This window comes from Narcine bancroftii, chromosome 8 (assembly GCF_036971445.1).
Source record: "Narcine bancroftii isolate sNarBan1 chromosome 8, sNarBan1.hap1, whole genome shotgun sequence".
Taxonomy (NCBI): Eukaryota; Metazoa; Chordata; class Chondrichthyes; order Torpediniformes; family Narcinidae; genus Narcine; species Narcine bancroftii.
The window spans coordinates 105,455,650-105,471,390 of NC_091476.1; the positions used below are offsets into that span (position 1 = coordinate 105,455,650).

A 15,741-nucleotide genomic window follows, 5' to 3' on the forward strand; every position below is an offset into this window, starting at 1 on the left:
CTTTTCCTACAGCCTCCAGGGCCTCGAAATTTGACAATCCTCTGTCAAGAAGGAGGCCCAGGCCATTGTCAAGGCAGTACGGCACTGGAGGCATTACCTCACCGGCAAATGATTTACCTTAGTGACTGACCAACGTGCAGTCGCTTTCATTTTCAACAACCAGCAGTGAGGTAAAAATAAAAAATGACAAATATTGAGGTGGAGAATTGAACTTTACAATTATGATATCTTGTACCGGCCCGGGAAACTCAATGACCCAACAGATGCTCTATCCTGCAGAACATGTGCCGGTGCACGAATAGACCGATTGCAGTCCCTCCACAACAGTCTCTGCCACCCCAGAGTTACCAGGTCCTTCCACTTTATCAAACCTGCAATCTGCCTTACTCCATTGAGATCAGGACTATGATTAGAAGCTGCCAGGTCTGCATGGAATGCAAACCACATTTCTATCGACCAGACAGAGTGCAGCTGATAGAGGCCACCTGCCCCTTTGAATGCCTGAGCATCAATTTCAAAGGACTCCTCCCCTCCTCTGACTGCAACGTGTACTTCCTCAACATCATTGACAAGTACTCACATTTTCCATCCATCATCCCCTGCCCGGTCATGATAGCTGTCACAGTCATCAAGACCCTACGTAGTCACTTTACCCTGTTTGGGTTCCCTTGCTATATCCATAGTGACTGGGGGCCCTCCTTTATGAGTGATGAGCTGCGCCAGTATCTGCTGGCCAGAGGCATCATCACAAGCAGGACCACCAGCTAAAACTCCCGTGGGAATTGGCAAGTGGAAAGGGAGAATGCTACATCTGTGGTCCAGAGGCCTTTCAGTCTCTTGCTGACAAAATGTCCTCCCTGAGGGATTCCACTCAATCAGATCACTCCTATGTACAGCTACCAATGAAAGAAATGTTTTCCTTCCCTAGGAAGTCTGCAACAGGTGTGTTCAAATTAATTACATTGACATTGACCAACCTTCAGAAATGCTATTGGATGGAGTGTTCTGGAGTAGGGTCAGTCCACAAGTCTGACCCCTGGGGTTGAAAGGATTCATCTCCTGCATGCCAAACCCTAATATTCCTATGTGGCATATACCCTGATGGGCATGAGGACACAGTTTCTGTTAGGGATGCTCTTGAGACCATTACTGATCACCCACATCCCCTTCACCTATTGTCATCCATGATGCACCAGGACCATGGCATGTTATCCCAGCCGCAACGGATGACATGCCAGACTCATCACCCATGCATCCACCAAGCCGACGCCAACGACTACATACAAGCATTCCAGACTGCTGCAGCTAAGCCGGTACTACAACGATTGCAGCTGCAGACTAGACCATGTGAAAGACTTACTTTGTAATAACACCTAATGTACTTCACCCCGCCAGACTCCTTGTAAAAATAAGGGGTAAATGTGTAAACCACTGTATGTATATTTAACTGTCTGGGCATGCCCATTGGCTGATTGTACCTGTGGCTCCTTCCCAGTTCAGGACAGTTGACCAGCATGCATGTGTCTCCATTCTATAGGTAATAAAAGCCTATTAGTTTTACATAACTTTTAGTCTTTTGGAGTTATTGATCGTGCATCAATGCGGTCTGGAATTGATAAAATTGAGGAAGAATGAAATCAATAGAATTAGGTAAACTAAAAAATGATGGCGTGGGGGGGGGGGGAGAATATGACTTTTCCTTAACAGTGTAGATCCAGAATAAATAGGCCATCTCTTCCTCACCACCAATTGCGCATTAGTAACTGTGAACATTCTTAATATATCTCTACTTTTCAGCGGACTATGAACCCTTCTCTTTTTTTAAATTCACATTCTTCATGAACATTAATCTGAATCGGATAATAAATAAATAATCCACAAATTGTGCAGTGCAATGTCATTTCTAAAGCACTTCCATAAGTAAGTTATCTTTGATGAACAGTGACAGTTATGTTCATAATTGCACCAGGCACTCTGAAGTGACACAGACAGAAACCATTAAAAAATGAATAAGTAATCGGAGTTGACCTTGGTGGCTGTGGGGGGATAACTTCTCATGCAAAAAAAGAAAGAAAGAAGGAAAAGGACAGAAGCAAAAGAGGAAGGTAGGAAGGAATGGAGAAAGGGAGCAAAAAAATGAAGAAGGGAACAAAGGAGAGAGTGAAGGGAGGATGGAAAGAAGGAAGGGAGGGAGGAAGAAGTTGAGGGAAGGGAAAGACTGTAGGAGGAAGGAAGAAGGGAAGGAAGGACAATTGCAGTTCCATCTGACCATCCAAGAACTTAGATTGTCCCAAGACACTCCATCCAATAGCATTTCTGAAGGTTGCTCAATGTTAGAAAGTAATTAATTTGAACACAGTAACTTCCTGTGGTGAGATAACTTTTCATTTTAGACATTAGTTGTGGTATATTAAGCTCTTCAAAACATTGGTCTGGAATCTTTTACATCCACTTGAGTTGTTGGTAAAGTTAATGCACACAGAAGACTTAAAATAAGGAATGAGTTCCATCTCATCTATCATGATTCTGCTTCCCTCTTCATTGTGGAAAGATTCTGGAAGAAAATATACAAGACCTAGCATCCACAAGGAGTATTGGAGAATAAACAGAACAAGGTGCAATCAGAAATCTTCCAGCATCTTAAAGTTAATACAACAGCTCTGTTTAATTTCTCGCCTTCACTTTAATCATTGTTACTATAATTTATTCATGTCTTCATTATAATCAATCATAATTCATTCATTGTATTCATTATAAGTTGTTAAATTATTTTTATTCAATGATCAGATGCTCAGTCTTAGGATTCTGCCTTTCAATAGAAGCTCTTGTCTTGCATGCTCATTACAGATTAGAATATGGTTACTGCTGAGCTTGGGGGCCTTCACAATCCCCTTCTCAGGGTGATGACAGCTGTTCAGGAAGGATATAATCAATGTTCCCTGCAACAGATTTATCAATATTCATAACTCAACACTTTCCAGGTATAGATTCCGTCACCATCCCAACAGAGAAGACAATTATAGTGTACCATCTTAAAAATGTTATTTTAAGAAAATTGCATACAATGCTTAGAATGTTTTATTTTAATAAGAATTGGAACATATCTGATTTAACCTCCATACAAATTTTATAAAACTTTCAACCTCCAAAGTACTGGTGCAAAATGTTATACTTTTTTCAAAAAATTCCCTGGGAAGATTAATTTTTTTTTCTCTTATCAAAAGACAGTATTAATGGAAAGGGAGAGAGGGTATATTACAGATGCAGATTTCTGTTCCACAATGCATTCAAGGACAGACACACTGAAATTTTACTTCATGACACTATCTGTGGCAAAATCCCAGACTATGCGACTAAAACAGGCAAAACATACATAGTGAAACCTCATCTTAAAGTTGTTCCATAAAGAGATTAGACATAACAATTTATTTGCAGTCATTTGCATTGGATTAGGTGGTCCTCTCCTTGAATGGTTCCAGATAACTCTATATTAATGGATTTTAATAACCCTTCAATAGATGGATTTAAGTGAGCCCCTTTAATCAACACTTCTGGTGAACTCCTTAAATACAGAGTATATGGTTTTGAATTATCTTTCAAAGCATGGTTTCAAAGATGATTTCAGGTGGACACCTCTTCAGATTGTTTCAAGGACTCTTTCCTCAGATGTGTAATGGATCTGTGTTAATATTCATCCTTAGTTTAATGTTAAAACTATATTTTATTTAGATATGGTGTAGCAAGGTATTCTATACTGAGCTACTTTAGACATTGGTGTACATGTTGTAGAACCGCTGTACACATTGTCAAGTTGATGTATACATTAGAGAAGTCGATGTACATGCTGTGGAGTGTAGTACAAAACTGACACCTCCAGGCTTGCATGCTAAGCTTATATACATCATTGCTTCTGTCACAGGGACAGGAAGTGATGTTATCAGTGATGTAATCAGTGATGTCATCAGCACAGATAAAAACATGATGTTGGATGCAGGTCAATTTCTTGCATTTACCAGAGCATGTCTGCCATTTTGGGAGTTGGTTCACTTGCTGGTAAGTGGGTCACCACAATGGTTTAATAAGTAAGTTTTGGGTGATTACATAGGCACAAAAACAACACATTAGTATTTTAAAAACACATGATTCTTTGAGATGGAAGGCAGAAGCCAATTTGAGACAAAATGGCTGCTGAGTGAAGTTGGAGTCAAAAAGATGAATGAATTTATGATAGTTTTTGAGATGTTGAAAACAATTAGGTGTTACTTCAGAAGCACCTGTATAAGTGCATGACCATTTTGGCTCTCATGAGAGCAGACTTCATAGATGGAGTTAAATGCTTTTAGCACATCTCGGTCAAAAGACTTAATGAACTTCAAAGATACAAATGATGTCACATACCATGCCACATTGAGAGATTTTCAAGAAATATATTATTGAAATGGGAGACAAAGAAGTCATTTTAAGGAAGCTCACTATTCTGTTAAGATGCAGAACTGACCATTAGTAATTTTTCCTGCAAAAGGGGAAAAGCTGCTTATGTGTTACTCCTAATGAAAGGGGGAAACAAAATAAGTAGATTTCAAAAGAGAAGCCTACTTCTGACTATCTCTTTAAGATAAAGAGGGCAGTTTCATCATTTGGAAAACAGATTCCACAGTCTTCATTCAAAACAAGAAGATTTGTTCCCGGAAAGACAGGACTTGTATTATCCTATTCACAGGTGATACATATGTGGCCAGAAGATGGTCACTTATGTTTGAAGAATATCTCTCAAGGACAAATCATCAAGCGAATTGTGAGTTAAAAGAGGCCTAAAGATATGTTTAAAAGCGCTTAATTATTTCTGAACTTGAGGGGGACATTATGTGATGCCGCAAGGAGCAACATGCAACCTTACGACTCCCATGGGATTAGTTAAAAAAATATTTATTTAGAAAAGTTTTTTCTACAAAAAAATTATTTTAAAGTTGATATAAAGCACCTAACTAAATACTGAATATGTCACTAAAGAAGGAGAAAATACTTCAATTAACTCATACTAAAAAGTCTGAAGAGAAGAAGAAAAAAGAAACTGGGCCTACCTTAGCGATGAAACAGGCCACTGAATTACTTTCTGGATCTGCTGGCAAGGACATGGGAGAGGGACCTTCCTCTGGAGCCTTCTTCGCATCGACTCATAAAGATGGCGGCGGAGGAAAAACTAAAACTGCATCACACATGCGTGGTGCAGAAGAAAAAATGTTGTTAAAAAAACTCAAGGTCTCTTAAAGGGGCAGTCTGGCATTTCAACATCAGAACATGAAGGAGATACAACTCCAGGGGAAGAGGCTTCAGAAGAATATGAGAGTGAAGAAGAAACATCAAGTTCAGAAGAGGAGCAGACTAGAGGCAAGAAAAAGACATTTAAGAAGGAAATAAATAAGATTGAATCAAAAATTGATGAACTTCAAATAAAATATAACTTATCTTTGGAAAATAATATTAAATTGTTGTCTGAAGAATTGAAGTAAGTTAAAACAGATTTGAGAGTAAAAATGGATGATGCTTTAAAGGGGATGAAAAACATTTCACAAAGAGTGGATAAGTAGGAAACTAACGTTCAAGATGTTCGAGAGGAAGTGCAGCGTATTGAAGAGAAATCTAATATGCCTGAAGATAGAGAGACTAGTTTGATTTCAATGAATGAAAAACTGTTGGAGAAATTTGATATTCTGGAAAATTATAGTAGAAGAAATAATGTTAAAATAGTGTGGTTGTCCAAAAGTAAAGAAGGAGAAGTTGTGATTTTTTTTTAAAGAATGAATAACAAAAATATTTGGAGAGGAACATTTTGAAAATAAGATTCTAATTGAAAGAGGCCATAGAGCTTTGAGACCAAAGCCAGGTTCAAGCCAGAATTTGGATGATGAAAAATTTATACAAGATATTTTTTTAAAATCTGGTAGATGTTTATGAAAATATTTTAGTAGGAGGTGATTTCAATTTTTGTTTGGATCCTTTATTAGATAGATCACCAAGAATAATAGTTAAATCTAAGACAGCTAAAGCTATGTTATATTTAATGAAGGATTTAAATTTAATTGATATATAGAGAAGAAAACATCCTGGAGATGGAGATTATTCTTTATAGTCTAACAGATTTGATATATACTCTAGAATCGATTTTTAAAAAATTTTCATCTCAAAATTAATCAAGAGTTTTGAATATTGATTATAAAACAGGAATAATATCTGATTATTCTCCATTGTTGATGGAATTGGAATTTACTGAAAAACAGCAGTCTGTATATAGGTGGAGATTAAATTTTTTGTTATTAAAAAGGGAATATTTTTGTGCTTTTATAAGATAACATATTCAATTATTTTGTGATACTAATTTACATTCAATAGAGGATTTTATTATTTGTGATGCATTAAAAACTTATTTATGAGGACAGATTATAAATTTTACATCAAAAATTAAGAAGGATTATATGAAAGAAATAACAGTATTTGAAAAAGATATTAAAAATTATTATCAGAGGATAAATATAGATGTTTACTTAATAAGAAGTTACAAAATAACTTTTGATTGGAAAAATTGATTCTTGGATCTAAACAGAAATATTATGAATTAGGAGAAAGATCTCAAAGTTTTAGCTTGGCAATTAAAAGTAGAACAGACTTTGAGAACGATTAATCCAATTCAATGAGATAATAATAAAGTGACATTTAAACCACAAAAAATAATTGAAACTTTTAGGGAATTTTCTGAAAATTTATAAACTTCAGAATTATTACAGAATGAAACTATTATAGATAATTATTTGTCCCAAATAACATTACCTAGGTTAACTGAGATAGATAAAAATGATTTGGATAGACCCTTTACTGAGCAAGAAGTTTATGAAGCATTTAATTGTTTACAAAATTAGAAGTCTCCTGGAGAGGATGGATTCCCAGTGGAATTTTATAAAGAATTTAAATATTTAATAATTACTTTATTTATGCAGGTAATAGAACAAGTGTTTAGATTGCATATTCTTCCAGACATTTTTTCACAGCGATAATTACGGTTATTCCTAAAAAAGATAGACATCCATTAAAACCAGTTTCATATAGACCTATTTCATTGTTAAATGTTGTTTTTAAAATAGTGGCAAAGGTATTAGCAAATAGAATAAATTATTGTCTTCTTGAATTAATAAATAGACAAACCTCAAAATATAGTAAGGTTATTAAGTATAATTCACTTAGCACTAAAGAAAAACAAATTAAGTGCTGCAGTTGCATTGGATGCAGAACAAGCTTTTGATAGATTAGAATGGAATTTTTTCAATTTAAGGTTTTAGGTAAGTTTGGTTTTGGACATAACTTTGTAAATTGGATTAGAGCTCTTTATAAAAATCCTAAAGTGAAGGTACTAACTAATGGACAGTGTTATGAGCCCAGAGACCCCAAAAACCAGCAGAAATAGGTATTCACCCAGACAAATGGTTACTTAAACAAAAGTTGCTTTTAATTATCTTTAAACATGAAAACAAGATCTAACTTTATCTTATCACTATTAACTTAACTAACCTAACTTAAACCCCTTCTAATTCTAAGCGCACATGTATGTAATGTTACGAGCCCAAAGGACCCCAAAACTCAGCAGCAATTGGCATTCACCAAGCCAAGTAGTTACTTAAACAAAATTGTTCTTAATTATCTTTAAACATGAAAACCGAATCCAACTTTAACTTATCTCTATTACCTTAACTTGAGGAACTTGTGGAGGGGGGGGGGGGGGGGTCAGATACAGCAATGAGCTCTCCGAACCCTTCTTCATTGACAATGGTGTGAAGCAAGGCTGCGTCCTCGCACCAACCCTCTTTATTATCTTCTTCAGCATGATGCTGAAACAAGCCATGAAAGACCTCAACAATGAAGACGGTGTTTAAATCCGGTACCGCACGGATGGCAGCCTCTTCAATCTGAGGCGCCTGCAAGCTCACACCAAGACACAAGAGCAACTTGTCCATGAACTACTCTTTGCAGACGATGCCACTTTAGTTGCCCATTCAGAGCCAGTTCTCCAGCGCATGACGTCCTGTTTTGCGGAAACTGCCAAAATGTTTGTCCTGGAAGTCAGCCTGAAGGAAACTGAGGTCCTCCATCAGACAGCTCCCCACCATGACCACCAGCCCCCCCACATCTCCATCAGGCACACAGAACTCAAAACAGTCAACCAGTTTACCTACCTTGGCTGCACCATTTCATCTGATGCAAGGATCGACAACGAGATAGACAACAGACTCGCCAAGGCAAATAGCACCTTTGGAAGACTATACAGAAGAGTCTGGGAAAACAACCACCTGAAGAAACACACAAAGATCAGCGTGAACAGAGCCGTTGTCATACCCACGCTGCTGTTCGGCTCCGAATCATGGGTCCTCTACCGGCATCATCTACAGCTCCTAGAACATTTCCATTAGCGCTGTCTCCGCTCCATCCTCAACATTCATTGGAATGACTTCATCACCAACATCGAAGTACTCGAGCTGGCAGAGTCCGCAAGCATCGAATCCACGCTGCTGAAGACCCAACTGTGCTGGGTGGGTCACGTCTCCAGAATGGAGGACCATTGCCTTCCCAAGATCGTGTTCTATGGCGAGCTCTCCACTGGCCACCGAGACAGAGCTGCACACCAAAGAAGATGTACAAGGACTGCTTAAAGAAATCTCTTGGTGCCTGCCACATTGATCACCGCCAGTGGGCTGATATCGCCTCCAACCGTGCATCTTGGTGCCTCACATTTCAGCGGGCAGCAACCTCCCTTGAAGAAGACCACAGAGCCCACCTCACTGACAAAAGACAAAGGAGGAAAAACCCAACACCCAACCCCAACCAACCAATTTTCCCTTGCAACCGTTGCAACCATGCCTGCCTGTCCTGCATCGGACTTGTCAGTCACCAACGAGCCTGCAGCAGATGTGGACATACCCCTCCATAAATCTTCGTCCGCGAAGCCAAGCCAAAGAAGAAAGATGAACTTAACTAAATCCAACTTAACCCCCTTCTAATTCTAAGCACATGCATATGCGATGTGTGTGTAAATGTACGAAAAGTTCTTTGGTTTACAGTTCAATCTCATTTCTCATTCTTCTAAGTTCTCTGGTTGCAGGTAATTCTTATACTGTGCACAGAATTTAACATGTATAAAGTTCACCAGGCTTTGGTTCTTGAAAGGTAAATGGTTACTGTTCAGGAAGTTTCTTGTAGGTTCTGTAGAGAAAGATGTGCTGTTCCAGGATTTCCACTACCACTAGTCACCTCAATGTCTTGTTAATGAAACTTGCATCAGGGTTCTCCAGATGATAACCTCTTTCTTTCAGGCTACCACAAAGTTCCTTTCTGTTCCATTTATTTCAAGAGAAACATCAGACAGATAGCAGTTCCAGCCATCCACCGCTCTGGAGCTTTTCTGTTTCAGTTCCACAAGCTTCTCCTGCTTGATTCAGCTGTCTGTCTGTCTGTCTCTCTCTCCAACTGCCAAAAAGCCCATATGACTCTCTCACTTGCAAAACCTCTGACATTCTTGGTCAAGCTGATGTCTTTAGGTAAACAAAAACCCAGGAGTGACTTTTCTGTGTACTCTGTAAAAGCCAGAGTGTCTCCTGCTTGTTGCTTTAATGATGTCATATCAATTAGCACCTACTTGTGAAATGTGCACAGCATTCTCCATAGTTTCTGTAAAGTCATTGAATATGAATTCTTCAATATTTCAAATAAGATCTGTTCTAAAGTGTATGTATGTAACCTACTCTAGTTTAACAATGTATCTCCCAAATACTCCATTACAGTAATGTGCGTGTAAGTTTAGAAAAGTTCTTTGATTCACAGTCGAATCTCACTTCTGATTCTTCCAAGTTTACTGGTTGCAGGCAATTTTTATACTGTGCACAGCATTTAACATTTATGAAGTTCATCAGATGCTTGAAAAGTAAATGGTTACCGCTCAGGAAGGTTCTTGTTGAGTGTCAAAGAGAGATTTGTTGTTCCTGGACACAAGCTGATCCCTTTTCATCAGCCACATCAGAGTCTTGCCAAAGAAACTTGCCCCATCAGGGTTTTCCAGATGATAACCTCTTTCTTTCAAGAGACCACAGAGTTCCTTTTTGTTTCACTTATTTCAAGTGAAACATTAGGCAGCCAGTCCTCTCCTTTGGCATGAACCATAGGGCTTTGACCAGGATGAACTAAGCACTCACAACCCATCTTCCAAATGGGGAATTTTCCAATAACTTTCCAGCTTGTCCTGTTCCAGTCCTAGCTGCTGCTGTTGACTGTAGCTGCAGAACTGATCTCTGATATCTCTCTCTCTCTCTCTCTCTCTCTCTCTCTCACACACACACAGAAAAGACTGTTCAACTGTCTCTGCTTGCAAAAACTCATGGCCCTCTTAGAACAGCAAGCTACCCTCCTAGTCAGCCTGCAATCTCTTTCATCTGTTGCTTTTCAAAACAACAATCCATTAGTGAAGTCTCTTGCGCACTCCACAAAGTCTTTGCAAAGGCCCCCAAGAGCCATCCTGTCTGGCTTGAGCAGAGGTCCAATATTTAAAATGAGACGTTTTGAAGTTTTTGTATGTTACCTACACTAAAAAGCCTGCCCCAATTTATCTCCCAAAAACATATCTATATACAATACAAACACAACATAATCTGTCACAACAGATATAGCAATCATTTAATTTGACTAGATCAAGTAGGCAAGGATGCCCCTCATTTCCAACTTAGTTTGCTTTGGCTATAGAACCTCTTGCACAAATGAATCGTATGGACCAGCAATTGATCATAAACTGATGATAAGATTAGTCTATTTGCAGATGATGTGTTGGTATTGTAATGGAATATTTGGGAGATAAATTGGTAAAATTTAAACACAATTATCATTACTTAGAGTTTATAAACAGTTGATAGATTATAAAAGATTTTCAGTTATAAAGTAATTTGGAATAAGAGTGAGGTAATGGAATTAGTACAGGTTGATTATTCACAATGTCAAAAAAATATTCAATTTAAGTGGACTGATACTGGGATAAAATACTTAGGAATACGTACAGACAAATAATTTGAAAAATTCATATAAATTAAATTATATTTCATTATTTAAGAAAATAAATGAAGATGTGAAAAAAAATGGACAAATTTACCTATAACTTTTATTGTAAGGGTTAATTGTATTAAAATGAATATTTTTCCAAGAATTCAATATTTGTTTCAGACTTTACCAATCTCTGTATCTCATATTTTTATTCAGGATTTAAATAAACAAATTAGGAAATTTCTTTAAAAATGTAAGATGGAAAGAATATCATTATAAAAATTAACATAGAAATAGGAATTAGGTGTATTACAACTTCTTAATTTTAAGAATTTTATAAAGCAGCACAATTAAGGTTTCTTTGTTTCTCGATTTGGGAATATTAAACCATTTTGGGTGGAAATTGAATTAAATAAGATTGGAGAAACTACACCCGAGGGAATTTGTTTATAAATGGGAACAAAGGATAATGGTTATTGACAGATGCTCCATTATTGAAACATTTGATTAATGTTTGGAATAAAGTTAAGTGAGAATATAATGGAAGTCTTTTGTCATTAAATCTACCATTAATTAATCCTCATAATTTTTTCAAAAGAGAATACTTTTTAAAATATTTGATATACTAAAGGAATTTCTAAAATAGGGGATTGTTATGAAAATGGTACAGTGATGTCATTTGATCAGTTAAAAATTAAGTATGATATCCCACATAATACTTTTTTTGCTATTTTCAATTAAGAGCTTATTTAGGAGATAAATTAGAGCCAGATATGGTTTTAAAAGATCCTACAGATTTAGAACAGTTAGTTGTTGATGGAGAGGTCAAAAAGTTTATTTCAATGCATATATAATGTTACAAGAAAAAACTCCAAAATTAGGTTTATTTAAGTCAAGAGAAAGATGGGAACAAGATTTAAATATATTGATAGATCATCAAGTTTGGCAAAATTTATGTAAAGAAGTTATGTCTAATACAATCAATGTAAGATATAGATTACTTCATTAAAATTTTTTTACATCAGTTATATTATATACCTCAGAAATTGAATAGATGGAAATTGAATACTTTGGATCAATATTTTAGATGTGTAGAAGATATTGCAACTTTTATTCATTCTACATGGTCTTGCTCAAAAGTTAAACCTTTTTGGATTTCTATTTGTATGTTTTTACAACAGGTTACAGATGTTTTTCTGTTGAATCCTGAGTTATTATTGATGAGAAATTATGAAAATAGCTCCTAAATTACCTTTATCAAATTTTCAGTTGAAATTTGTTAAATTAGTTTTGCTGTCAATTGGAAATCAGATGTTTCATTAATATTAGGAAGATGGAAAACAGAAATTCAAAGTTGTATTCTATTAGAAAAAAATTACATATAATTTGAGAGGTAAATATTCTGTATTTTTACAGATATTGAGCCCATATACTTGAACATTATGTTTGAAATTATAAATAAATCCTTTGAATCCTCTAGACCACAGAGGTCTTCCCTTAAAAATAAATAATGTTTTCCTGTCAATTTTTTTTTGGATCTTTGACCATCTTCCGAAGCAATCCAATTCTATATATAATCATGTATTTTAGCAATTTAGATGTTTTTAGTGGGCATAGTAGGGATTGGTGGTTGGAAGGGAGGGTTTAATCGGGGTTTAGATAGTTTTTTTCTCTAGTTTTTTTCTCTTTTTCTTTATATAAATCAACATCTATTTAATTAAGTTTCATAATAATGTGATATATGATTTTTGCTATGTTACATATGTGTTGATTTTAAATAAAATATTAAAAAAATTAATTTAAGACCAAGCAAGACTAAAATGATGCTGAAATTTTAAAATCGACTTTTCAAAGTGGGACTTTAATTACACACAAACATTTACATTTGTGCATAGTGGAGTTAAGTAAGAAATGTTTTGTTACTAATAATTTAACAAAATCTATTATTTTGAATTTACCATTGCTAATAAAGTCCCTCTGGTAAAATTAAAAAGATTGTTAGTTCATAACAGATGGTAAAAACATAGGTGGCACAATGGAGCTGTAGTTCCTAATGCTATCTCACAGCCTGTGGAATACAGATTCAATTCAAACCCGAGTACCTTCTGTGCTGTTTGCCCATTCTGTCTGGGAGTACCTGGGTTTCCTCTGTGGCAATAGTTTCTTCTCATATCGCAAAAATATGCTGGTAGATTAATTGGGTACTGTAAGTTATTCCTTGATTAAGGTTAATGACATGAAGGAATCAAATGGAAGTCGATTAACATGTGTGAACGTGGATGAAGAGAACTAAGGAGAGGAATGGGATGAATGAGATTGTTACCCTGGGTACCAGCATGAACTCGAATAACTCTTTCATGACATTATAAGTATAACATAAAATAAGATAAATGCCTCCACATTGGTTGGTTTCAGATGGGTCCCTTGATCAGATGGTTTCAAGTGCACTTTCAACAGCTGAGTGAATTTCACTGAGATGTGATCAGAATTATTTCTAGCAGGCACCATTGATAAAATGAGGATGAGGAATGTTTTCACTTCTTAGCAATTTTTCTAACTGAATTGTACATATTTAATTTGTATTCTTGGCAAAAAACATCTGATATTACGTCATGTACTTAGCAGTATGAAATAATCCACAGTAAAAATAATTACGGAGGCAGATTGTTGGAAAGATTGAGAGGAATGAGAAAAAAAATAAATTTGAGAAGGCTTATTTTCACCTTTGGCCAGAAACTGATATTGTCCTGAATCTGCTCTTTACCAGCAGTAAGGTAATTACCAAATCCAAGAAAGTGACGGTCTTTGATAAAAATAACTCAGGTGGTTAGTTTTCATCTGACCTACTGAATCAGCAGGAATTTTCTATGGAATGAGAACCAGTAATTCAAGCCTTTCAGGGTTCATTTTCTACACTTAATTTAGAATTCCAACATTGACAGAATTATTAGTATTGACACCAAAGTACTAGTGAATATTTGGAAATATCACTTTTATTCTTTCACGTTTTCTTTTCATTTTGTCTAAAGCAATCTGCATTTTGTAGAGGTAAGATTCTTTATCGTTTAGATTGGTGTTGGTTAATACATCAAATACATTAACACATTAATTAATTAAGCAAAATATTAAAGAAATACAACTTGGTTAATGATTATGTTGGGACAGTTGCAAGTAACTAAGGATAATGAGGAAGCCTGGCAATAACAGCAATTTGAAATTCTGTTAGCCCTGACCAAGGACAGCAAGAGGCTCTGGAAAGTAGGTTACCTGGTAACACCAATCTGACTTGATAAATTTACAACAATTTTGTTTCTCTCTGGAGTTATGTGATTTACAAGAATTAGGGGAATCAAAACTAAAAATACCTGAGGGGAGAGGGACATGTCTGTTGATTGGTGCATCATAATGCTGATGGGATAATGTTTGCTGCCAGGGAGGTATATGAAGGTAAAGTGAGATTGGTTAATGTCAGATAGCATTGGAGAGTTGAAATCCATGCAACTGTATGTTTGGAGAGCTCCTGGATCCCATTTAAGTGGTGATGGACCTCCCGCTAAGCTTGCAAAATGAAAGTATCTGAGTCCTCCTTTCCTCACAGTACATTTGCTGAAGAGTAAAGCACCACCCAGATAAAGGGGGAGGGGGCGAAAGGCGACTATCCACAATTTTCTTCAACTCATTCTGTCAACCAAAACTTGATTCTCAAGTTAAAACTTTACTTTAGGTAATTCTGTCCTGGGCACGAAGCAGTTAGTTCCCATGATGTTTCAAAGGCTCCCACTTTGTACCCACACTTGAATAAATGCAGACTCATTCAGACTTACTTCTGACTATAAGCATTAGAAGATCCAGCAGAGCAGAATCCCAAAAGCCAAGGGTTTTAATAATGCTTGAAGCATAAGGCCCTGCCCAGATTGTGGGATGAGAATCTAAACAAATGAGGCTGAGTTACAGACAAGACAGACAAAATTGAGGACAGAACAATGTACTTTAATTGTGATACCCTCTGAAAGTCTGAGTTGTCTGCAAAGTGATGAAAGCCAGCATCAAAAGTGGTATCATCGGCAACTAACTAACTTGTGTTCATTTTGGGTTTTTCCAGGATCATTTAACTTTAGATCTCACCACAGCCCTTGGTCCATTTCTGGACCAGAGAGCTGAATTCTAGAATTGAGGTGACAGTGACTACCCTTTACTAATTACCCAATACTAATCAAGGTGGCATTCAGCCAAATGTAACATCAAAGCATCCTGGTAGAACAGAAATCAGTCAGGGTCAAAGAGAAAGTACACCAACGACATGAATTATAACTCACATAGAACTAGTTGCCATTTCCAGAATCAACTATTCAAACCCCAAGATATCAGAACAGTAACCAATGCCCAACCATCTTTATCAATGAGCTTTCCTCCATTATGAGGTCAGAAATGAGCATGTTCTCTGCTCATTGAATGAGTCAAACAATGAGAATCTGTGTTTACTGTTTCTGAGTGCAATGCCAACATTGCTCAAGAAGTTTGACAAAAATAGCCCACTTAACTTGCACCCCATTAACCACACTAAACATTCATTCCTTTACCAGTCATGGACAATGGCTGGAGTGTGTATCATCTATAATAGTCTGGTGTGTAACTGTAGTCCATCTATAAAATAAATTGAAGGTGCACATTGGA

General features: G+C 36.4%; 1 long non-coding RNA gene across 1 annotated transcript; it reads right to left on the minus strand.

Moving 5' to 3' along the window:
- Positions 1-2,703: 2,703 nt before the first annotated feature.
- On the minus strand, positions 2,704-15,467 carry LOC138741126 (uncharacterized). Its single transcript, XR_011343347.1, has 3 exons — positions 15,384-15,467; positions 5,082-5,206; positions 2,704-2,939 (listed from the first exon to the last, which is right to left on the minus strand). It is a non-coding gene; the product is annotated as an uncharacterized lncRNA (long non-coding RNA).
- Positions 15,468-15,741: the final 274 nt, after the last annotated feature.